At 46.6% G+C, this 25,000-nt stretch overlaps 1 protein-coding gene across 1 annotated transcript in view; it reads right to left on the bottom strand.

Moving 5' to 3' along the window:
- The window catches only part of LOC311137549 (neurocan core protein-like), a gene marked incomplete at both ends in the record, with an annotated part of 173,515 nt that overhangs the window by 44,470 nt on the left and 104,045 nt on the right, over positions 1-25,000 (bottom strand). The gene's annotated exons all lie outside the window — the stretch shown is intronic.

The raw sequence follows: 25,000 nt of genomic DNA, 5'->3' as shown, positions 1-25,000 counted from the left end.
AGTTCATCCCTTCACTGTCTCTAGTTGACTGACTGAATTAAATGTTATTGACCCCAACCAGTGATGTAGTGGTAAGAAAATAGGTGGGTAAACTGCATTTACTTGCGTTTCCCCTCCACTACACCACTGACCCTAACCCTGGTATTATCATATTCCCAGGCTATAGTAAGGGTAACAAAGAACCAGCCATCAGCCCTAAAGTCTAGTCTGTATGTACACAACATAAGAGGTTGGTGGCACCTTAATTGGGGAGGACGTGCTCATAGTAATGGTTGGAGCTGAAAAAATTAAATGGAATCAACACATCAAACACATGGGTTCCATGTGTTTGATACCATTCCATTTACTCCATTCCAGACATTATTATGAGCCGTCCTCCCCTCAGAACCACTGTGCTGTTGCCTTGTGTTCTATAGATAGATCAATGAACCATTGATAGGTGGCAGTGGATCCAGCCTTGTGTATAAAATAATGTCTACTTGCTAACATCACAGACTGTTATTTAGTTTATACAGTAGATGCATACGCTTGTTCATTGGTACGGGCATAGAAACAAACCTATAGTGATTCAATACAGATGTAGGATCTTCATTTGATTACCCTGTTGCAAGAGAACTTTCCTAATTTCCACTTACACATTTCAGACTTGATTTTTCCTTATGAAAAATGTTTAAACCCCTACAAAAATGTCCATTAATTATAATCCACATAATCATTCAAATTTCCTGTTGCTGCAGGATTATTTTCCTGCTGTAGCAAATTGGCTCAAATTAAGATCCTATATCTGTAGAAATTTTAATTTTAATAGTCCTAAATTCAATATCCTATTGATTTAAATTGTTGTTACTCAAACTCAACCACACCTAGCTCCCTGTTTTCATTGACCCCTATAACACAAGGCTATATAACACGTCCAGAGTAATGCATAAAACCTGTTTTCCAATACAGAGAATAAAAAAACATAAACAATAAACACTCATCCTGAGTATGATTCATGCATCAATTTAGTCAATGAATCAATAAAGAAATTAAACAGCTAGTCATTTACCACGGACTGCCGTGGTCAACTTTTATGAATAACACCCATAGGTTCAGAGTGGAGATCGGAGGGCAGCATTCTGACCATTACTATGTGTGTGTGTGTGTGTGTGTGTGCATGCATGAGTGCGAGCATGTGTGTGAGAAAGAGACAGAGCGAGAGTGAGTGTGTGTGTGTTTCTGCCAGACCGACAGGTCCAGGCTGCTGTTGACAGGGCTAGTGCAACACACACATGGGACTGTGGGAAAACCTAATGAGAAGAGTATGTCACAACATGTCAAAGCCCTGGTCCTCACATAGACCTCACCACTGACAGCCAGTCTATCTCTGGTCCCTGTTCTCTGACAGCCAGTCTATCTCTGGTTCCTGTTCTCTGACAGACAGTCTATCTCTGGTTCCTGTTCTCTGACAGCCAGTCTATCTCTGGTTCCTGTTCTCTGACAGCCAGTCTATCTCTGGTCCCTGTTCTCTGACAGCCAGTCTATCTCTGGTTCCTGTTCTCTGACAGCCAGTCTATCTCTGGTCCCTGTTCTCTGAAAGCCAGCCTATCTCTGGTATCTGTTCCCTGGGAGGTGAGGGCTGGTCAGGGTCCTGTTCCACATAAACAGAGGCCTAGGGCCCTAAAGCCATGCAGGCACCAGTCAGTCAGTCAGTCAGTCAGCCTCTACCTGCTGTTAAGAGACAGGCTGGCTGTCTGGCTGGCTGGAGATACTGGCTGGATAGACACGTGGTTGTTATTGTAGAAGTACCTGGCTAAATAAACATTTCAATACTTTGGAAAGCGGTGGGAATATACCTGCTGACTCTCCTTTCCTTCCTCCCCTTGACTCCCTCCCTTTCTCTGCAGTCCTGTGTAGCTAGCAAGACCCTCCATTACTTTGGGACATTGAGTACCCCCTGGGGAAAGTGATTTAGAAATGTCCCCTGACAGCCACTGTCACAGTTGCCACCCAGAGCTGGGATCATTACCAGGGTTCACCAGGGGTCAGCTCCACTCTACATGACTGATCTACTGTATCATACATCTACAGCAATGCAGAAATACCTTTCTGATTTTAATGTAGAACAGTTCCCCCAGGGGAGGAAATGGAGGGCTATTCTCTACCTCTGCTATTTCTGACATACTTTAGTAAAAAGAAGGGAAATAATCTCTCGCCTGTCAGAATCGATTAATCACAGGCAGTGGGAAAACTTAGTGGGTTAGACTATATACTGTAAGTAGTATAGTTTTGAGTGGAGAGAAGTTTCTAACACCTATTGTGGAGTACAGTGTAGTTTCTACTTCAACACCTCAGAGCTACCTCAGCTCACCTGGCTGGGCTGATGCTCCTTATTGCTCTTTTTCTAACTCTCTCTCTCTCTCTCTCTCTCACACTCACACTCACACTCACACACACACACACACACACACACACACACACACACACACACACACACACACACACACACACACACACACACACACACACACACACACACACACACACACACAGCATCCCATCTTATTCTCATTCTGCAGGACAGAAAGCATGTCCTCTGCCTCTCATTGCACACAGGAGTTTGGAGAGGAGTGAGTGTGAGTTTGTGTGTGTGCGGGTGTGTGTGTGTGTGTGGCAGCGGGCCACTGCAGACTGAGATGCTCCAATCAGGGGTGTGTGAGGCTTGTGATGGCAGGTGATTGGGGTGGATCAGGTGATCACGTCGCCATGAGAGATGAGGGCGAGAGACAGAGGTGAAGTAATGAGGCGTGGGCAGCAGGAGGAGTAAGACAATCACACTCCTTTAAGAGGCTCAGCGCCCAACTCACTCACATCAATCTGAACATCAATCACACAGAACACGCGCGCAGGCATGCACGCACTCACACAGACACGAACACACGCAAGCATGTACACGCACACACGTACGCACACACACACACACACACACACACACACACACAGAAACACACACATGCACACACACACACATTTTACATTTACATTTTAGTCATTTAGCAGATGCTCTTATCCAGAGCGACTTACAGTAGTGAGTGCATACATTTTCTCGTACCGTTCCCCCGTGGGAATTGAACCCACAACCATGCTCTACCAACTGAGCCACACGGGACACACACACACTCCAGGGCGACATTGTGACTGAACTCTACACAAAAAAAGGTTTGACCATTGCGGTTTCAACCCTCTTGGAAATTATCATTCACTTCTTGAATTAACTGCATTGAAATAGAACTGACCCCAACATACATCTAGGGGCATTATCCTCCTACACCCAGTGCTCCCTTTTCCCCACCCTCACAAAGGAATGTCCTCTCGGTTATGGGCTTGGGCTAGGGTTTAATATTTTCCCAGTACTTTACAAATGTTCCATCCCGAGAATAAATCACCTTTCTCCCACGTAACCTGCTATTTCCTGCCAAAATTGGAAGTGTAATTCAAAAGCATTATATAGCATATAAATAGGTCTATGTCTGGATTTGATTAGAACCTTGATAAAGAATTCAAGCCTGATGCTACCTGAGCCTGATGAGCCATACATTAAATACATTTTATGAGCCCTATATTAAATACATTTTATGAGCCCAAGCCCAAAAAAGCCCAAATGACTGTGCTGTTATCCAATACATATATGATATAGGCTACTGCACATTTTGCATGACAGAAAAACATAAAAGCTCATAGATGTACTGTAGCTAGCTATATGCTCTCTTGTGTAAATAAATGAAACTAGCTCCAGTAGGCTAATCTTTGTGTGAACTGTATTACTGTACTGTATTGTATTATACTGTATTATATGGACTGGAATTACACACATCGTTCAAACCATGATAAAGCAGGAAGAAAAATGTGATTCTGGTGCAGCACATGCGGCCTACAAAGTTACAAGTATAGGCTAGCGAATTTGATTTTAATTTTGAAATATAATATGGCCTATTTGTATAATTACTAGGCTGATGCATATATATCTTATGTAATATCTTATGTTTCACCGAGTCATGGCTGAACGACGACATGGACAACATATAGCTGATGGGATATACGCTACATCGGTAGGATAGAACGGCTGACTCCGGTAAGACAAGGGGTGGCGGTCTGTGTATATTTGTAAACAACAGCTGGTGCACAAAATCTAATACTAAGGAAGTCTCGAGGTTTTGCTCGCCTGAGGTAGAGATTCTCATGATAAGCTGTAGACCACACTATTTACCAAGAGACTTTTCATCTATATTTTTCGTAGCTGTCTATCTACCACCACAAACCGATGCTGGCATTAAGATTGCACTCAATGAGCTGTATAAGGCCATAAGTAAACAGGAAAACGCTCATCCAGAGGTAGCGCTCCTAGTGGCCGGGGACTTTAATGCAGAGAAACTTAAATCCGTTCTACCTCATTTCTACCAGCATGTTAAATGTGCAACCAGAGGAAAAAAAACTCTAGACCACCTTTACTCCACACACAGAGACGCATACAAAGCTCTCCCTCGCCCTCCATTTGGCAAATCTGACCATAACTCTATCCTCCTGATTCCTGCTTATAAGCAAAAACTAAAGCAGGAAGCACCAGTGACTCGGTTAATAAAAAAGTGGTCAGATGATGCAGATGCTAAGCAACAGGACTGTTTTGCTAGCACAGACTGGAATATGTTCCGGGATTCTTCAGATAGCATTGAGAAGTACACCACATCAGTCACTGGCTTCATCAACCGTACGTACATACCCCAACCAGAAGCCATGGATTACAGGCAACATCACACTCTAACCCGGACACTTATAAGAAATTCCGCTATGCCCTCCGACGAACCATCAAACAGGCAAAGAGTCAATACCGGACTAAGATTGAATCGTACTACACAGGCTCTGACACTCGTCGGATGTGGCAGAGCTTGAAAACTATTACAGACTACAAAAGGAAGCACAGCCGCGAGCTGCCCAGTGACACAAGCCTACCAGACGAGCTAAATCACTTCTATGCTCGCTTCGAGGCAAGCAACACTGAAGCATGCATGAAAGCACCAGCTGTTCCGGATGACTATGTGATCACGCTCTCCGTAGCCGATGTGAGTAAGACTTTTAAGCAGGTCAATATTCACAAGGCTGCACGGCCAGACGGATTACCAGGACGTGTATTCCGAGCATGTGCTGACCAACTGGCAAGTGTCTTCACTGACATTTTCAACATGTCCCTGACTGAGTCTATAATACCTACATGTTTCAAGCAGACCTCCATAGTCCCTGTGTCCAAGGACACTAAAATAACCTGCCTAAATGACTACCGACCCGTAGCACTCACGTCTGTAGCCATGAAGTGCTTTGAAAGGCTGGTCATGGCTCACATCAACACCATTATCCCAGAAACCCTAGACCCACCCCAATTTGCATACCGCCCCAACAGATCCACAGATGATGCAATCTCTATTGCACTCCACAATGACCTTTCCCACCTGGACAAGAGGAACACCTACGTGAGAATGCTATTCATTGACTACAGCTCAGCGTTCAACACCATAGTGCCCTCAAAGCTCATCACTAAGCTAAGGATCCTGGGACTAAACCCCTCCCTCTGGAACTGGTTCCTGGACTTCCTGACGGGCCGCCCCCAGGTGGTAAGGGTAGGTAACAACACATCTGCCACGCTGATCCTCAACACGGGGGCCCCTCAGGGGTGTGTGCTCAGTCCCTTCCTGTACTCCCTGTTCACCCATGACTGTATGGCCAGGCACGACTCCAACACCATCATTAAGTTTGCTGATGACACAACAGTGGTAGGCCTGATCACCGACAACGATGAGACAGCCTATAGGGAGGAGGTCCGAGACCTGGCCGTGTGGTGCCAGGATAACAACCTCTTCCTCAACGTGATCAAGACAAAGGAGATTATTGTGGACTACAGGAAAAAAAATAGGACTGAGCACACCCCCATTCTCATCGACGGGGCTGTAGTGGAACAGGTTGAGAGCTTCAAGTTCCTTGGTGTCCACATCAACAACAAACTATCATGGTCCAAACACACCAAGACAGTCATGAAGAGGGCACGACAAAGCCTATTCCCCCTTAGGAGACTGAAAAGATTTGGCATGGGTCCTCAGATCCTCAAAAAGTTATACAGCTGCACCATCGAGAGCATCACCGCCTGGTATGGCAACTGCTCGGCTTCCGACCTTAAGGCACTACAGAGGGTAGTGCGTACGGCCCAGTACATCACTGGGGCCAAGCTTCCTGCCATCCAGGACCTCTATACCAGACAGTGTCAGAGGAAGGCCCTCAAAATTGTAAAAGACTCCAGCCACCCTAGTCATAGACTGTTCTCTCTGCTATCGCACGGCAAGCGGTACCGGAGCGCCAAGTCTAGGTCCAAAAGGCTTCTCAACAGCTTCTACCCCCAAGCCATAAGACTCCTGAACAGCTAATCATTGCTACCCGGACTATTTGCACTGCCCCCCCACCCCCACCCCCCTCTTTTACGCTGCTGCTACTCTGTCTATTATTTATGCATAGTCAGTTTAACTCTACCCACATGTACATATTACCTCAATTACCTCGACTAGCCGGTGCCCCCGCACATTGACTCTGCACCGGTACCCCCCTGTATATAGCCTCCCTACTGTTATTTTATTTTACTGCTGCTCTTTAGTTAATTGCTTTTATTTTTTCTACTTAACACTTTTTTTTTTTTATCTTAAAAAAATGCATTGTTGGTTAAGGGCTTGTAAGTAAGTATTTCACTGTAATGTCTACACCTGTTGTATTCGGCGCATGTGGCAAATACAATTTGATTTGATTTGATATACCTTTCATAATATTTCCCCTAATGTTATTAGCCTACCTCATCTTTTTCTCTCTATTGTTGCTTCATTCCGTCTTCACATTCAACAGTTAAATGAAATATGTTTTGTTGTTCTTATCTTCATCATTCTAATGACATCCTTGAATAATATAGGACTAGAATTAGATGCAGAAGGCTTTCACTTCTCTTCATGAAGATTGAATGGTTATGGGTCTGAATAAATAACTACTATAGCCTACCGCCATCGCGCGTTCACTCTTCTTTCAAACTACATGCAAGTTCTATTGGCTGCTGTATTAACATTCAGCAAACAAAAGCTTGAGTCCCTCTTCGAATAGTCATTTGCTTTAAGAAATGCAAAAAAAATCTGGTAATACTGGCACTGAATACAAGGGGTGCTATTTTCAAACCCTACTGAGCCTCTGTAATCCAAAGGTTAGCAATGCTAACACGTACAGTGGGGAAAAAAAGTATTTAGTCAGCCACCAATTGTGCAAGTTCTCCCACTTAAAAAGATGAGAGGCCTGTAATCATAGGTACACGTCAACTATGACAGACAAAATGAGAAAAGAAAATCCAGAAAATCACATTGTAGGATTTTTAATGAATTTATTTGCAAATTATGGTGGAAAATAAGTATTTGGTCAATAACAAAAGTTTCTCAATACTTTGTTATATACCCTTTGTTGGCAATGACACAGGTCAAACGTTTTCTGTAAGTCTTCACAAGGTTTTCACACACTGTTGCTGGTATTTTGGCCCATTCCTCCATGCAGATCTCCTCTAGAGCAGTGATGTTTTGGGGCTGTCGCTGGGCAACACGGACTTTCAACTCCCTCCAAAGATTTTCTATGGGGTTGAGATCTGGAGACTGGCTAGGCATCTCCAGGACCTTGAAATGCTTCTTACGAAGCCACTCCTTCGTTGCCCGGGCGGTGTGTTTGGGATCATTGTCATGCTGAAAGACCCAGCCACGTTTCATCTTCAATGCCCTTGCTGATGGAAGGAGGTTTTCACTCAAAATCTCACGATACATGGCCCCATTCATTCTTTCCTTTACACGGATCAGTCGTCCTGGTCCCTTTGCAGAAAAACAGCCCCAAAGCATGATGTTTCCACCCCCATGCTTCACAGTAGGTATGGTGTTCTTTGGATGCAACTCAGCATTCTTTGTCCTCCAAACACGACGAGTTGAGTTTTTACCAAAAAGTTCTATTTTGGTTTCATCTGACCATATGACATTCTCCCAATCCTCTTCTGGATCATCCAAATGCACTCTAGCAAACTTCAGACGGGCCTGGTCACGTACTGGCTTAAGCAGGGGGACACGTCTTTCACTGCAGGATTTGAGTCCCTGTAGTGTGTTACTGATGGTAGGCTTTGTTACTTTGGTCCCAGCTCTCTGCAGGTCATTCACTAGGTCCCCCCGTGTGGTTCTGGGATTTTTGCTCACCGTTCTTGTGATCATTTTGACCCCACGGGGTGAGATCTTGCGTGGAGCCCCAGATCGAGGGAGATTATCAGTGGTCTTGTATGTCTTCCATTTCCTAATAATTGCTCCCACAATTGATTTCTTCAAACCAAGCTGCTTACCTATTGCAGATTCAGTCTTCCCAGCCTGGTGCAGGTCTACAATTTTGTTTCTGGTGTCCTTTGACAGCTCTTTGGTCTTGGCCATAGTGGAGTTTGGAGTGTGACTGTTTGAGGTTGTGGACAGGTGTCTTTTATACTGATAACAAGTTCAAACAGGTGCCATTAATACAGGTAACGAGTGGAGGACAGAGGAGCCTCTTAAAGAAGAAGTTACAGGTCTGTGAGAGCCAGAAATCTTGCTTGTTTGTAGGTGACCAAATACTTATTTTCCACCATAATTTGCAAATAAATTCATAAAAAATCCTACAATGTGATTTTCTGGATTTTTTTTCTCTCAATTTGTCTGTCATAGTTGACGTGTACCTATGATGAAATTACAGGCCTCTCTCATCTTTTTAAGTGGGAGAACTTGCACAATTGGTGGCTGACTAAATACTTTTTTCCCCACTGTACATTCCAGAGAGAATGCTAACTAAATGCTAATGAGCACATCGCAAACATTTTATACAGTCTCTGACTTAAACTATTTTCAGGACAGACATCCCAGCTCATATAGTTATACAAGTAACAAAAAAACGCTACTCACAGTTTGCGGCACGCACAAAACAAATATTAGACAGAAAGGCTCTTGATCCAGGAGGGGATACTCTGCTTTTACCAAGCAAAGCTTGATTTTGGAAGAAGCTAACCACTTAGCTAGATAACAAACTATCTACCAAATTAGCAAACCAAATCCACAAATGCCGAGCATTTAGCACATTTTAGACAGTTAACTTAATAGTTATAAGATATCTAGCTGGCAAACATTTAGTTGTTAATTCCATACTGTAACTAGATCACCTGGCACATGCTGCACAATAGTGAGTGACTCACAAGGCTCCTGTCTCTCGTCGTTGGCCGTGCTGAGAGAATCAAAACCGCAATGTACATGTATCATGGGTAAATTGTGACTGACTGACTGATCTACAAATAATAATGAGTTGTTATTTATGACTCAAGGTGATTTATAGATCAGTCAGTCGGCAGTCGCCTGCAGACGTTTTGATGCTCTCGAACACAGCCGTTGTGTGCTTGTAAACAAACACCGTGTGATTGGGACTACCGGTAAGCTTCATAATAAAAATTATGTGACAGGTGAAATGAAGAATGCAATCTTCTTTATCTCCTAATTTATTGCACAAGTTGACTGCAGGGTTTTACTTAAAAAGTAGCTACAAATATTCAAATGTATATAAAAACTTCAAAAAATTGTTTCGACGGTATTAACGATATTGAAAAACCATCCCGTGGATTTTCCAAATACCACAGTATACAGTATACATGGTATACCACCCAAGCCTAGGGCCAATGATATTAATAGCCCTGACTTCATTAATGTTTCAGGCTCAATGATAGGAGCTAGTGTGAGAGGAGAAGGATGCACCACAGGGTACATTAGTTAACAGACAGGAAGGGTTGGAGGGGGAGCTCTAAAGGACTATTTAAACACAATACCCAGATTATCACTTCATATAGTCTAAAGTACACAACAGCTGCATGCAGAGATGCAAGAGCAGAGTATGTGTGTGTTGGGGGGGGGCAACTAGAGAGGGGGACAACTAGAGAGAGGGGGGAAACTAGAGGGGGGGCAACTAGAGAGCGAGAGGAAGACAAAGAGAGAGAGGAGGGAGGGAGAAAAAAGGAGGAGAAAGAGTGACAGGGGAAAGGAGAGAAAGAGGGAGAAAGAGAGAGAGGTAAAGAGAGGGAGAGGGTAAGAGGGAGGTAGAGGGAAAACTCTCTCTCAGAATGAGAACAGAAAACATGAGATATGGGAAATGAAATTGTGTACACTCCTGTCAAGCATCAAACTAGCAGGAGGACATTGACATTGCTCAGCGGTGAGACATACAAAGTTGGGATTCAATTAATTTTCTTCAAATTGACCGGGGGGGGATGGTAAACCCACATCAGAATTTGTTTGTCAATTATTTTGTGTGATTGTTTAGGTGTGAAGGGAGAGTAGGGGAAGTTGTCTCCATTGCTAAGTTCACTGAGCTCCTCAAGGGGTATGGGAGCCAGAAAGTTTACTCACTCTCTGCTCTCCTGTATAGTACTCCCGAGTGGCGCAGTGGTCTAAGGCACTGCATCGCAGTGCTAGCTGTGCCACTAGAGATCCTGGTTCGAATCCAGGCTCTGCTGTAGCAGGCCGCAACCGGGAGACCAATGGGGCGGCGCACAATTGGTCCAGGGTAGGGGAGGGAATGGCCGGCAGGGAGGTAGCTCAGTTGGTAGAGCATGGCGTTTGCAACGCCAGGGTTGTGGGTTCGATTCCCACGGGGGGCCAGTATGAAAATAAAAAAAGAATAACGTATGCACTAACTGTAAGTCGCTCTGGATAAGAGCGTCTGCTAAATGACGTAAATGTAAATGTAGTATCAGTAGGAAGAGGACGAATGGGAGAAGGAGGAAGAGGACAGAGGGCTGTCAGAGTGTGGATCTCTCAGGCCAGATTGCAGTGCCAGTCTGCAGCACACAGTTATCTGTTCTCATTTATCAGGTGAGCTCAGAGGGAGAGAGAGAGAGGGAAGGAGAGAGAGAAAGAAAGAGAGACAGAAAAAGAGAGGGGGAGACAAGAGAGAGACAAAGAGAGAAAAAGACTGAGGTTGACATAATTTCCTCATTATTTGTAGCGTGGACAATCCCCCCATCCCCCTATCCCCCCTTCACTATCCCTGTCCAGAATAACTAAAGACAATCACCCACCTCTTCCTTCATACTTCACTCAACTCTGTTTATGCCTCAGACCAAACCAATCAAATATTGATTGCGTGCAACAATTCCTCTTTCTCTCTCTGCAAGCTAAATAATTTTGATGGACAGGATCTCTGTGTGTCTTCCTTAATGCACCAGCGGCCCTGTCTTTTTACACATATCCTTCTTAGAAAAAAGTGACAGCCCACCCAAAATAATTATCCTACTTCGTTTAAAATCAGAATGATTTGTTGACCCCTGTTCCGAGATTCTGTGTATATGGGAGAGTTCATGCATTTTCATCTGTACATCCCAAAACAAACCTCATTTGAAAAGAACAGATAAAGCCGTCACTGTCTAAGAACTAAACTCTGTTTATAAATCTGCCCAGCAACAAGATCTTAGCTACAGTATACAGCCAAGGTGCAAGACTCCACTGTCTTTGGGAAGTGTGACAGCTTAGTGGATATACACTCCATAAGGCGGACTTCCTCTCTGGGTGGAACGCAACAAAAAGAGTTCGCTGCCCCCAAAAAACCGACTCCACCCACATGCACGCAGGCACGTAGATTAACGGAGTGGAGCTTGTAGTGGCCTTTAGGTATCTGTGACAGTTTGCCACGAGTGAAGCAGATACAAAAATGCCATTCTAGAGCTGACTAGTAGTGCTGCGTGGGTAAAATCACTGGCTAAGCCAAGCCAAAAAAAAAGCCATGTTGCAACCTATGTGTTTCGATAATTGCGTTGTTTGCTCTATAACCTGTTAGTTCATATGCCTCGCCACCGTGAAATATAGGCCTAAGGACGAGACAATAAGAACACACAGTGGCAGAATAAATTCAACCAAACCTTTGTTTAATCACAAAACCGGAGAGCAACATCCGTCCGGTAGAGTCCACAAAGCATATTGCATGTAACAAACAGTTACATTTACATTTGACATTTTAGTCATTTAGCAGACGCTCTTATCCAGAGCGACTTACAGTTTTTAGTGAGTGCATACATTTTTCATACTACATGACCTACAGCATGGTCAATCAAGTTAATGTTTCCGACATTTTTGGACTACTAAACAACTATTGATTTAGAACACCGGCGAGTTACCGCAAGTAGCAAAGAAAACAGGAGCTGCCTCCACTATTCCAGAACCATTTCAACTTCAACATTTCAACATAATCTAATCACCTGGTCTAATACAGTGACAACTAAAATATTCCAAAAACAATTTAGTCCAATCAATATAAACTAAATATAATGTGGATGTCCATGGTATTGATTTCTGTGTGTGTGTGTGCGTAAGTAGAAAAAAAATGTTGACTACATGTTGAAACGCCAATGCCATCTTCCTCTCTTTCATGTTGCCCAAACGGTCTATGACTCTGTCATATACAGTGGGGAGAACAAGTATTTGATACACTGCCGATTTTGCAGGTTTTCCTACTTACAAAGCATGTAGAGGTCTGTAATTTTTATCATAGGTACACTTCAACTGTGAGAGACGGAATCTAAAACAAAAATCCAGAAAATCACATTGTATGATTTTTAAGTAATTAATTTGCATTTTATTGCATGACATAAGTATTTGATCACCTACCAACCAGTAAGAATTCCGGCTCTCACAGACCTGTTAGTTTTTCTTTAAGAAGCCCTCCTGTTCTCCACTCATTACCTGTATTAACTGCACCTGTTTGAACTTGTTACCTGTATAAAATACACCTGTCCACACACTCAATCAAACAGACTCCAACCTCTCGACAATGGCCAAGACCAGAGAGCTCTGTAAGGACATCAGGGATAAAATTGTAGACCTGCACAAGGCTGGGATGGGCTACAGGACAATAGGCAAGCAGCTTGGTGAGAAGGCAACAACTGTTGGCGCAATTATTAGAAAATTGAAGAAGTTCAAGATGACGGTCAATCACCCTCGGTCTGGGGCTCCATGCAAGATCTCACCTCGTGGGGCATCAATGATCATGACGAAGGTGAGGGATCAGCCCAGAACTACACGGCAGGACCTGGTCAATGACCTGAAGAGAGCTGGGACCACAGTCTCAAAGAAAACCATTAGTAACACACTACGCCGTCATGGATTAAAATCCTGCAGCGCACGCAAGGTCCCCCTGCTCAAGCCAGCGCATGTCCAGGCCCGTCTGAAGTTTGCCAATGACCATCTGGATGATCCAGAGGAGGAATGGGGGAAGGTCATGTGGTCTGATGAGACAAAAATAGAGCTTTTTGGTCTAAACTCCACTCGCCGTGTTTGGAGGAAGAAGAAGGATGAGTACAACCCCAAGAACACCATCCCAACCGTGAAGCATGGAGGTGGAAACATCATTCTTTGGGTTGCTTTTCTGCAAAGGGGTCAGGATGACTGCACCGTATTGAGGGGAGGATGGATGGGGCCATGTATCGCGAGATCTTGGCCAACAACCTCCTTCCCTCAGTAAGAGCATTGAAGATGGGTCGTGGCTGGGTCTTCCAGCATGACAACGACCCGAAACACACAGCCAGGGCAACTAAGGAGTGGCTCCGTAAGAGGCATCTCAAGGTCCTGGAGTGGCCTAGCCATTCTCCAGACCTGAACCCAATAGAAAATCTTTGGAGGGAGCTGAAAGTCCGTATTGCCCAGTGACAGCCCCGAAACCTGAAGGGTCTGGAGAAGGTCTGTATGGAGGAGTGGGCCAAAATCCCTGCTGCAGTGTGTGCAAACCTGGTCAAGACCTATAGGAAACGTATGATCTCTGTAATTGCAAACAAAGGTTTCTGTACCAAATATTAAGTTCTGCTTTTCTGATGTATCAAATACTTATGTCATGCAATAAAATGCAAATTATTTACTTAAAAATCATACAATGTGATTTTCTGGATTTTTGTTTTAGATTCCGTCTCTCACAGTTGAAGTGTACCTATGATAAAAATTACAGACCTCTACATGCTTTGTAAGTAGGAAAACCTGCAAAATCGGCAGTGTATCAAATACTTGTTCTCCCCACTGTAGTACACACTTTTAGTTTTTGTTGTCCTAGGCTACCTGGCTAAAATGCTTGCTCGCTAGTTTCATGGGCAACAATTAGCCAGCTAGTTAACATTAGCCTACTACATCTAGCTACATATTGAACTTCCATCATCTCAGACCAGAGGCACAATGTATGAATTTATGGTTGGATCAGAATCACTGTTATACTCATTGGCCAGTACAGAGAATCCAAATCCCTGTCTCCATCCATGGCTAATTTAGGAAAGGGCCAATTTTAGCTAGCAAGCCACCGGAGAACAACACAACGAGATGCAACAATTCAAGATTTTTTCTGTCAATGATGTTTGGCTTGATGTGATGTGATTGGTATGAAGCCAAATCCAAACTGGCTTCCCTTGGCACTTTTTTTTGGTGTGCCAGGACCACTCACAGTTGAGCTCACCCAGTTGAGCTTAATTGGCTATTACTGTATAATGTTTTTTATCAAGGGAGGCCAAATGCTTGCTGGCTTCCCTTGCATTCAATGCTACGGGCGGCAACAATATCATAGTGTTTTTGACCAGACAGCATCAGGTAGATGGGCTACACATACTGAGACAGAGGGGGCGCTGTTTCGCTCGCTTGGATGCTTTCTCAGGTCTGATACAGTACATTCAGCTTCTTGCGAATTGAAGGAAAATTATGAAACACAGACAGAAGAAAAATGTTTTATTTTATATATTTTGCTGTTGGTACATTTTTGGGGGAAGCCTTGCTTCCCTTGGCATCCATGAATACACATCACTGGAGCTGACATGATTCCTTCTCAGAGAGAGCCTCCAAGTCTGTCCTACATAATAGATTTCTATCTGAAAGTTCCACATTGTATACTGTATGCATCTATACAGGTGTTGGACTTTACTATTAGTTTACACATTTAAAGGTACCGACCACCACTGATAGTCTACCTAGTGGCCACACACAGCTATGTATATGGGAAACCAATAGAATATTTATAAGATTTATGTATAAAGGGTGTTATGACCCTTTCCCCCTTGGGAAACTCCTACCTGACCCCCCCCCCCCCCCCCACCCCAACCTGGCCCTGTGTCTCCCCAAGCCCCCATTGCTTCCTCCCCCTCTCCTTCTCTCTCTCCCCGCAGAGCGATTCTCCCCTCGTCTCATTCATGTTTGAGCAGCCCAGCAGAAATGGAGCCCATGGATTACGCAGCTCCTCTAAACGCCACATCCCCAATAAGTCCTGGGGATAACCTCCGAGCGGCTTCAGCTTCTCCAGCTGTAATTCAACAGCCCTGTTTTGAGTTAATCATAATGTCTCCCACTGTACTGTATGCAGAGGGAAATAAGATTGTATTATTGCAGTGTATGTGGCTCTGCCTCACTTGGTAGTAATAAAGTAATGATGCATGACAATGACCGTGAAGAATCACTGTTAAAGACTCAATCACACAGAGCAGGAGAAGCAAATGGAAGGAACATAGAGTTCTAGTGTACAGATAATGTACAGATGTAGGATCTTAATTTTAGGCAGTTTGTAACAGCAGGAAAATAATCCTGCAGCAACAGGAAATGTGAAATATTGTGTGGACTATATATACAGTGAGGGAAAAAAGTATTTGATCCCCTGCTGATTTTGTATGTTTGCCCACTGACAAAGAAATGATCAGTCTATAATTGTAATGGTAGGTTTATTTGAACAGTGAGAGACAGAATAACAACAAAAAAATCCAGAAAAACCCATGTCAAAAATGTTATGAATTTATTTGCATTTTAGGGGAAATAAGTATTTGACCCCCTCTCAATCAGAAGATTTCTGGCTCCCAGGTGTCTTTTATACAGGTAACGAGCTGAGATTAGGAGCACACTCTTAAAGGGAATGCTCCTAATCTCAGCTTGTTACCTGTATAAAAGACACCTGTCCACAGAAGCAATCAATCAATCAGATTCCAAACACTCCACCATGGCCAAGACCAAAGAGCTCTCCAAGGATGTCAGGGACAAGATTGTAGACCTACACAAGGCTGGAATGGGCTACAAGACCATCGCCAAGCAGCTTGGTGAGAAGGTGACATGAATAATCGCAAATGGAAGAAACACAAAATAACTGTCAATCTCCCTCGGCCTGGGGCTCCATGCAAGATCTCACCTCGTGGAGTTGCAATGATCATGAGAACGGTGAGGAATCAGCCCAGAACTACACAGGAGGATCTTGACAATGAACTCAAGGCAGCTGGGACCATAGTCACCAAGAAAACAATTGGTAACACACTACACTGTGAAGGACTGAAATCCTGCAGCACCCGCAAGGTCCCCCTGCTCAAGAAAGCACATATACAGGCCCGTCTGAAGTTTGTCAATGAACATCTGAATGATTCAGAGGAGAACTGGGTGAAAGTGTTGTGGTCAGATGAGACCAAAATGGAGCTTTTTGGCATCAACTCAACTCGCCGTGTTTGGAGGAGGAGGAATGCTGCCTATTACCCCAAGAACACCATCCCCACCGTCAAACATGGAGGTGGAAACATTATGCTTTGGGGGTGTTTTTCTGCTAAGGGGACAGGACAACTTCACCGCATCAAAGGAACGATGGACGGGGCCATGTACCATCAAATCTTGGGTGAGAACCATTGAAAATGGGTCGTGGATGGGTATTCCAGCATGACAATGACCCAAAACACACGGCCAAGGCAACAAAGGAGTGGCTCAAGAAGAAGCACATTAAGGTCCTGGAGTGGCCTAGCCAGTCTCCAGACCTTAATCCCATAGAAAATATGTGGAAGAAGCTGAAGGTTGAGTTGCCAAACCTCAGCCTCGAAACCTTAATGACTTGGAGAAGATCTGCAAAGAGGAGTGGAACCTGGTGGCCAACTACAAGAAACATTTGACCTCTGTCATTGCCAAAAAGGGTTTTGCCACCAAGTACTAAGTCATGTTTTGCAGAGGGGTCAAATACTTATTTCCCTCATTAAAATGCAAATCAATTTATAACATTTTTTACATGTGTTTTTCTGGATTTTTTTGTTGTTATTCTGTCTCTCACTGTTCAAATAAACCTACCATTAAAATTATAGACTGATCATGTCTTTGTCAGTGGGCAAACGTACAAAATCAACAGGGGATCAAATACTTTTTTCCCTCACTGCATATATATATATATATTTTTAGGGGTTGATACATTTTTTGTTAGGGTAAATCAAGTCTCACATTAAAAAAATTAAAATTACTAACTTTTAAACCTCGAACACTACTGTACAGGAAAATTCTCAGCAACAAAAGAGTGATCAAATTAAGATCCTACATCTGTAGAGAAAAGGTAACCTTAGAACAAGAAGTGTGTGTAGAAAGAGAGAAAGCCAGACAGAAATGAAAGAAAAAGACAAAGAGGAAGACAATCCTCTCTTCCTCGACTGGAGAGAAGCGTGGTGTTAAGTCATTACAAATGTGGTCAAGGGTTTGCAGTAATATGCAATTAACCTGATTGCCTTTGGCTGTAATTAATATGGCAGAGACCACAGACAGACAGACACCGTATCTGCTGCAGACACAAGCTGCAGGAAACGAGCAGCAGCCAAAGCTAATTACACAGAGTCCTGCAGGAGGTTTTCAAACTGAACACAAAACAACCCAATAACCATCCACAGAATGAACGGACAACATGAATGCATAATGGGAACACGTTATTCTACATTTTAAAAGCTCCAAATGAATCCCTTTTGTTTTTTTGTTGCCAGAAACAAGAAAGGAATATCAGTTTTATATGATTAATATTGACATACACAACATGGACTATGTCCTAACAGATTCTAAGTGATCCCAAACTAGCATTACAAATCATGTTATTCATCATTTAACATGCATTTATCAGGACTTATTGACGTGGCTGTAGTGTTGATTCATCACTAATGCCATTAGCCCATATTAGTTTAGGATGATCCCCAAATCGAAGGCTGCCGCCCTCAGACAGCGATGGTGTGTGTGTGTGGTCAGTGGATGGCTGATTGATAATCACACTCATGACAATACCTCCCCTCTTAACCTCTGACCCCTGGTCTGTGACTCCTCTACATAAGCAGTGACCTGGGAAACGCAACCCCTCCTCATTGACTTTGCATTAATGAATATGTTATCCAAAGGAGAGAGACACACATTTGTTCCATCTCTCAGAACACACACTGCTGGTTACTAAATTATGTGGTTAGGAAAAAACATTCTGATATTACATTCATTATAGGGAAATCAAGTCAATCAGAAACATCCTGACTTGACTGCATTTCTGTTTTGTGCTTTTGGTTCTCAACCTGAAACAACCCCTGGTGCCATTCTGGACTAATCCCTCCTGTTTACTCCTCTATCTTTCCCTCCTTCACCTTTGACCTCTCTCCCCTCCCCCCCCCCCCCCCCCCCTCTCTCTCTCTCTCTCTCTCTCTGTCAGAACGGCGACAGTGAAATGCGGTAGGCGAAGTCACATGCAGGACACAGAGCTACTGGAAACCGGTGAAATAAACAGTCTCCAAACAACGGAGAAAACTAACAACCCGCACACTGCCGATGACACAAACAATAACACACAACACACAATGCACGACAGAGGGTTAAATAGGGAATACAATACAACATAATGGGGAACAGGTGTATACAATCAGACACAACAAGTCAAACACCGAAACATAGATCGGTGGCAGCTAGTACTCCGGGGACGACGAACGCCGAAGCCTGCCCGAGCAGGGAGGAGGAGCAGCCTCGGCTGAATCCGTGACAGTACCCCCCCCCCCCCCCCTTGACGCGCGGCTCCAGCCGTGCGCCGACCCCGGCCTCGGGGACGGCCAGGAGGACGCGGAGCAGGGCGAGTCGGATGACTCCGGTGGAAGTCCCTCAACAAGGAGGGATCTAGAATGTCCCTCCTGGGGACCCAGCACCGTTCCTCCGGACCGTACCCCTCCCACTCCATGAGATACTGCAGGCCCCCCGTCCGACGCCTCGAATCCAAGATGGACCGGACTGAGTACGCCGGAGCCCCCTCGATGTCCAGCGGGGGCGGAGGAGCCTCTCGTACCTCATTCTCCTGGAGTGGACCAGCCACCACCGGCCTGAGGAGAGACACATGGAACGAGGGGTTAATGCGATAATACCTGGGCAGTTGTAACCTATAACATACCTCGTTCCATCTCCTCAGGACTTTAAAGGGCCCCACAAACCGCCGACCCAGCTTCCGGCAGGACAGGCGAAGGGGCAGGTTTCGGGTCGAGAGCCAGACCCGGTCTCCTGGTGCATACACCGGAGCCTCACTGCGGTGGCGATCGGCGCTCGCCTTTTGCCGCCTGATGGCACGCTGCAAATGGACGTGCGCAGCATTCCAAGTTTCCTCCGAGCGCCGAAACCACTCGTCCACCGCAGGGGCCTCGATCTGGCTCTGATGCCAAGGTGCCAGAACCGGCTGGTAACCTAACACACACTGGAAAGGTGTCAGGTTAGTAGACGAATGACGGAGGGAGTTTTGGGCTATCTCTGCCCAGGGAATATATCCCGACCACTCCCCCTGCCGGTCCTGGCAATATGACCTCAGAAACCTACCCACATCCTGGTTAACTCTCTCCACCTACCCATTACTTTCGGGGTGAAAACCTGAGGTAAGGCTAATCGAGACCCCCAGACGTTCCATAAATGCCCTCCAGACCCTAGAGGTGAACTGGGGACCCCGATCAGACACTATATCCTCAGGCACCCCATAGTGCCGGAAGACGTGTGTAAACAGGGCCTCAGCAGTTTGTAGGGCAGTGGGGAGACCTGGCAGGGGAATGAGGCGGCAGGCTTTGGAAAACCGATCCACAACGACCAATATCGTAGTGTTTCCCTGAGAGGGGGGAAGGTCCGTCACAAAATCCACCGATAGGTGAGACCACGGCCGTTGTGGAACGGGTAGGGGTTGTAACTTCCCCCTGGGCAGGTGTCTAGGTGCCTTACACTGGGCGCACACCGAGCAGGAGGAAACATAAACCCTCACGTCCTTGGCTAAGGTTGGCCACCAGTATTTCTCACTAAGGCAGTGCACTGTCCAACCAATAACTGGATGACCAGAGGAGGGTGACGTGTGAGCCCAGTATATCAACCGGTCGCGAACCTCGAGCGGCACGTACTTCCGACCCTCTGGACACTGTGGAGGAGTAGGGTCGGAACGTAACGCCCGCTCGATTTCCGCATCGACCTCCCACACCACCGGTGCCACTAAACAAGACTCCGGGAGTATGGGAGTGGGCTCAATGGACCTCTCCTCGGTGTCATATAGTCGGGACAGGGCGTCTGCCTTAGCGTTCTGGGACCCTGGTATATATGTGAGCTTAAAAACAAAGCGGGAAAGGAACATTGACCACCTTGCCTGGCGAGGATTCAACCTCCTCGCTGCCCGGATGTACTCCAGGTTACGATGGTCAGTCAGAATGAGAAAAGGGTGTTTAGCCCCCTCAAGCCAATGTCTCCACACCTTCAGGGCTTGAACCACAGCCAGCAGCTCCCTATCCCCCACGTCATAATTGCGCTCCGCCGGACTGAGCTTCTTAGAATAGAAAGCACAGGGGCGGAGTTTAGGTGGCGTACCCGAGCGCTGAGACAGCACAGCGCCGATCCCAGCCTCGGAAGCGTCCACCTCCACCTGAATGCCAAAGAGGGATCCGGATGCGCCAGCACCGGAGCCGAGGTAAACAGGTCCTTCAAGCGTTTAAACGCCATATCAGCCTCAGCTGACCACTGCAGGCGCACCGGACCACCCTTTAGCAGAGAGGTAATGGGAGCCGCTACCTGTCCAAAGCCCCGGATAAACCTCCGGTAGTAATTGGCAAAACCCAAGAAGCGCTGCACCTCCTTTACCGTGGTCGGGGTCTGCCAATTACGCACGGCAGAAACGTGGTCAACCTCCATCTCTACCGCTGACGCGGACAACCGATGTCCCAGGAAGGAGATGGACTCCTGGAAGAACAGACATTTCTCCGCCTTCGCATACAGGTCATGTTCCAACAGTCTACCAAGCACTCGACGCACCAGGGACACATGCTCGGCTCGTGTAGCGGAATATATTAGGATGTCATCAATATATACCACAACACCCTGTCCATGGAAGTCCCGAAAAATCTCGTCCACAAATGATTGGAAGACTGAAGGAGCATTCATTAACCCGTATGGCATGACGAGGTACTCATAGTGACCCGAGGTGGAACTAAATGCTGTCTTCCACTCATCTCCCTCCCTAATGCGCACCAGATTGTACACGCTCCTGAGATCTAATTTTGTGAAGAATCGCGCCCCGTGTAATGACTCCGTCATGCTAGCAATCAGAGGCAGAGGATAGCTGTATTTGATGGTGATCTGATTTAGACCACGGTAATCAATACACGGGCGTAAACCCCCATCCTTCTTCTTCACAAAAAAGAAACTTGAGGAAGCAGGGGAAGTAGACGGTAGATTCGGTGACGTAGGTTTCCATAGCGGCCGTCTCCTCCTGAGATAGAGGATACACGTGACTACGTGGAAGCGCAGCGCCTACCTGAAGGTCTATCGCACAATCCCCCTGTCGATGAGGTGGTAATTGAGTCGCCTTCCTCTTACTGAAGGCAAGAGCCAAATCGGCGTATTCAGGTGGAATATGCAAGGCGGGAACTTGTTCGGGCTTTCCACCGTCGTTGCCCCTACGGAAACGCCTAAACACCGCCCAGTACACTGATCAGACCATCCCTGGAGAGCTCTCTGCTGCCATGAAATGTTGGGGTCATGAGCTGTTAACCAGGGAATCCCCAACACCACGGGAAACGCAGGAGAATCAATCAAATACAACCGTACTATCTCCTCATGACCCTCCTGCGTTTTCATCCGGAGAGGCGCCGTGACCTCCCTAATCAACCCAGACCCCAACGGGCGGCTATCTAGGGCATGAATGGGGAAGGGCACATCAACAGGCACGATAGGAATCCCTAACTGCGCCTGAATCTACTAGCGCCTTATGCTGAGAGTGAGGAGAAACCTCGGGAAACACCACTTTAATACACATATGATCAGCAGAGAGCTCTGGGTGAGTTGGGTGCCTACTCACCGGGAAAGACTCATCAGTGCGTCGCCCACTGCCCCGATTCCTAGGAGACCTTCCCCAGCACCGACCAGCAGTGTGTCCTCTGCGGCCACAGTTGGTGCAGGGGACAGCCTCCCTCCTGGTCTCCCTACTAGACTCCCTAGCACCAGCACCCCCGAGCTCCATAGGGGTCGGCTCGGAAGTGCTGGGGGATGGAATGGACGGCCCCGAATCCGGACGTCCGCGGGTAGCCAACAGGGTATCCAGGCGAATCGACATGTCCACCAGTTGGTCAAAGCTGAGGTTGGTGTCCCTGCAGGCTAATTCCCGACGCACGTCCTCCCTCAGGCTGCATCTGAAGTGGTCGATGAGGGCCCTCTCATTCCATCCCGTGTTGGCGGCTAGCGTCCGGAAGTCCAGCGCGAACTCCTGCGCGCTCCTCCTCCCCTGTCTAAGGTGGAATAGACGCTCACCCGCCGCTTTACCCTCTGGGGGATGATCGAATACTGCCCGGAAGCGACGGGTGAACTCCGCATAGCTGACCGTAGCGGCGTCTATCCCACCCCATTCGGCGTTGGCCCACTCCAGCGCCTTGCCGGACAGACAGGAGATGAGGGCGGACACGCTCTCGTATCCCGAGGGCGCCGGGTGAATGGTGGCGAGGTAGAGTTCAACCTGGAGTAGGAACCCCTGACACCCGGCCGCGGTGCCATCATAAGCCCTCGGGAGCGAGAGCCGAATCCCACTGGACTCCGGAGATGGACCGATGGGTATGGCTGATGGTGGTGGCATCGTAGGAGGAGGTGTGGGCAACCCTCCCCTCTCCCATCGCCTCAAAGTGTCCATCACTTCTTGCATGGTGGTACCCAGGTGCTGGATCCTAGCCTCTTGGAGGATTACGCGCTCCTCCAGTGATCCCCTAGGCACAACCGATCCTGCTGACTCCATGGTGGTGTGTTATTCTGTCAGAACGGCGACAGTGAAATGCGGTAGGCGAAGTCACACGCAGGACACAGAGCTACTGGAAACCGTACTTTAATAAAAGTCGCCAGTGAAATAAACAGTCTCCAAACAACGGAGAAAACTAACAACCCGCACACTGCCGATGACACAAACAATAACACACAACACACAATGCACGACAGAGGGTTAAATAGGGAATACAATACAACATAATGGGGAACAGGTGTACACAATCAGACACAACAAGTCAAACACCGAAACATAGATCGGTGGCAGCTAGTACTCCGGGAACGCCGAAGCCTCTCTCTCTCTCTCTCTCTCTCTCTCTCTCTCTCTCTCTCTCTCTCTCTCTCTCTCTCTCTCTCTCTCTCTCTCTCTCTCTCTCTCTCTCTCTCTCTCTCTCTCTCTCTCTCTCTCTCTCTCTCTCTCACACACTTTTTCCTTATCTTCTTTTCTCACTTTCTCTTTCCCTCTTTCTGCCCCCTCCTTCTCTGTCAGTGGACACATCTGCAGTCCCTTTACATGTCAGGGGACTTCTCCTCTCCCGTACGCCACAGTGTCACACAGCTCTAGCCCTTAATCTCCTCCTCAACCCCTCACTGAGCTCCTATCCCACCAGTGCACACGTCTGTCCCTCTTCTACAGTCACACCTCTCACTGCAGTACAAAACACCATGGCATGGTGAAACTAAAGACTGGCTCATTCACACACATACAGTCACGCATGCATATACACACATACAGTCACACATACACACACATCTGTATCACTGTTCCCAACCCTTATTACCTCTCCACCCTTGACTGAGCCCATGTCCCCTTCACAGCACTGTGACTGTGCAGCAGGGTACAGCCTAGCCCAGCCTAGTCCAGCCTAGCTCAGTGCTGATTGGCTCAGTCTCTTATCACACAACCCAGTGGAGAGATGAGCTGCCTGCCAGCCTGCCAGTGAGAGAGTCACAGACACTCAGCATCTTATTGTCACAGCCTGCTGGCTCAACTTCGTCTAACGTAGTACACACAGCCTCCCCACTCACACACTTTCACTGTTAGAGACAAACACCCACCACACACACACACCCACGCACGTGCACGCACGCACGCACGTGCACGCACGCACGCACGCACGCACGCACGCACGCACGCACACACACACACACACACACACACACACACACACACACACACACACACACACACACACACACACACACACACACACACCTCTGAAAACACCACACAGCCTCCCCACTCACACACTTTCACTGTTAGAGACAAACACCCACCACACACACACACGCACGCGCGCACGCACGCACGCACGCACGCACGCACGCACGCACGCACGCACGCACACACACACACACACACACACACTCACACACACACACACACACACACACACACACACACACACACACACACACACACACACACACACACACACACACACCTCTGAAAACACCACACACCCTCCCCATTCACGCTCTCTTTCTGCTGCCTCATCCTCACCTCACCTCTGCAGGCAGGCAGGGAGCAGCAGGGAACAGGAACCTGGGCACAGCAGGACCATGCAGCTAAACTTCCTCATGCAAAAACTGACTGTGCCAAAGGGCCATGAAATGTAGCACAGTCTGACCCCTTTCAAACACATTAAGAACAAACATGTACCACATCTGTACCACATATACTGGACATGTACCATTCATGTGAGGCGTTGCACTTTTACTATATGCTGATTATGTTAATCAGTTACAGTTAAACAGCACCCTCAGCGGGGTCTGAAACGACCGGTGCTTCTGGTTTTCAGGGGAAATGGAAAGAGTGCCTGTGATGCGACTTCAGCTTTTCGACGTTAACA

The sequence above is a fragment of the Coregonus lavaretus genome (assembly GCF_964263955.1).
Source record: "Coregonus lavaretus genome assembly, chromosome: 11".
Lineage (NCBI taxonomy): Eukaryota > Metazoa > Chordata > Actinopteri > Salmoniformes > Salmonidae > Coregonus > Coregonus lavaretus.
This window is presented reverse-complemented; position numbering and strand designations above follow the sequence as displayed.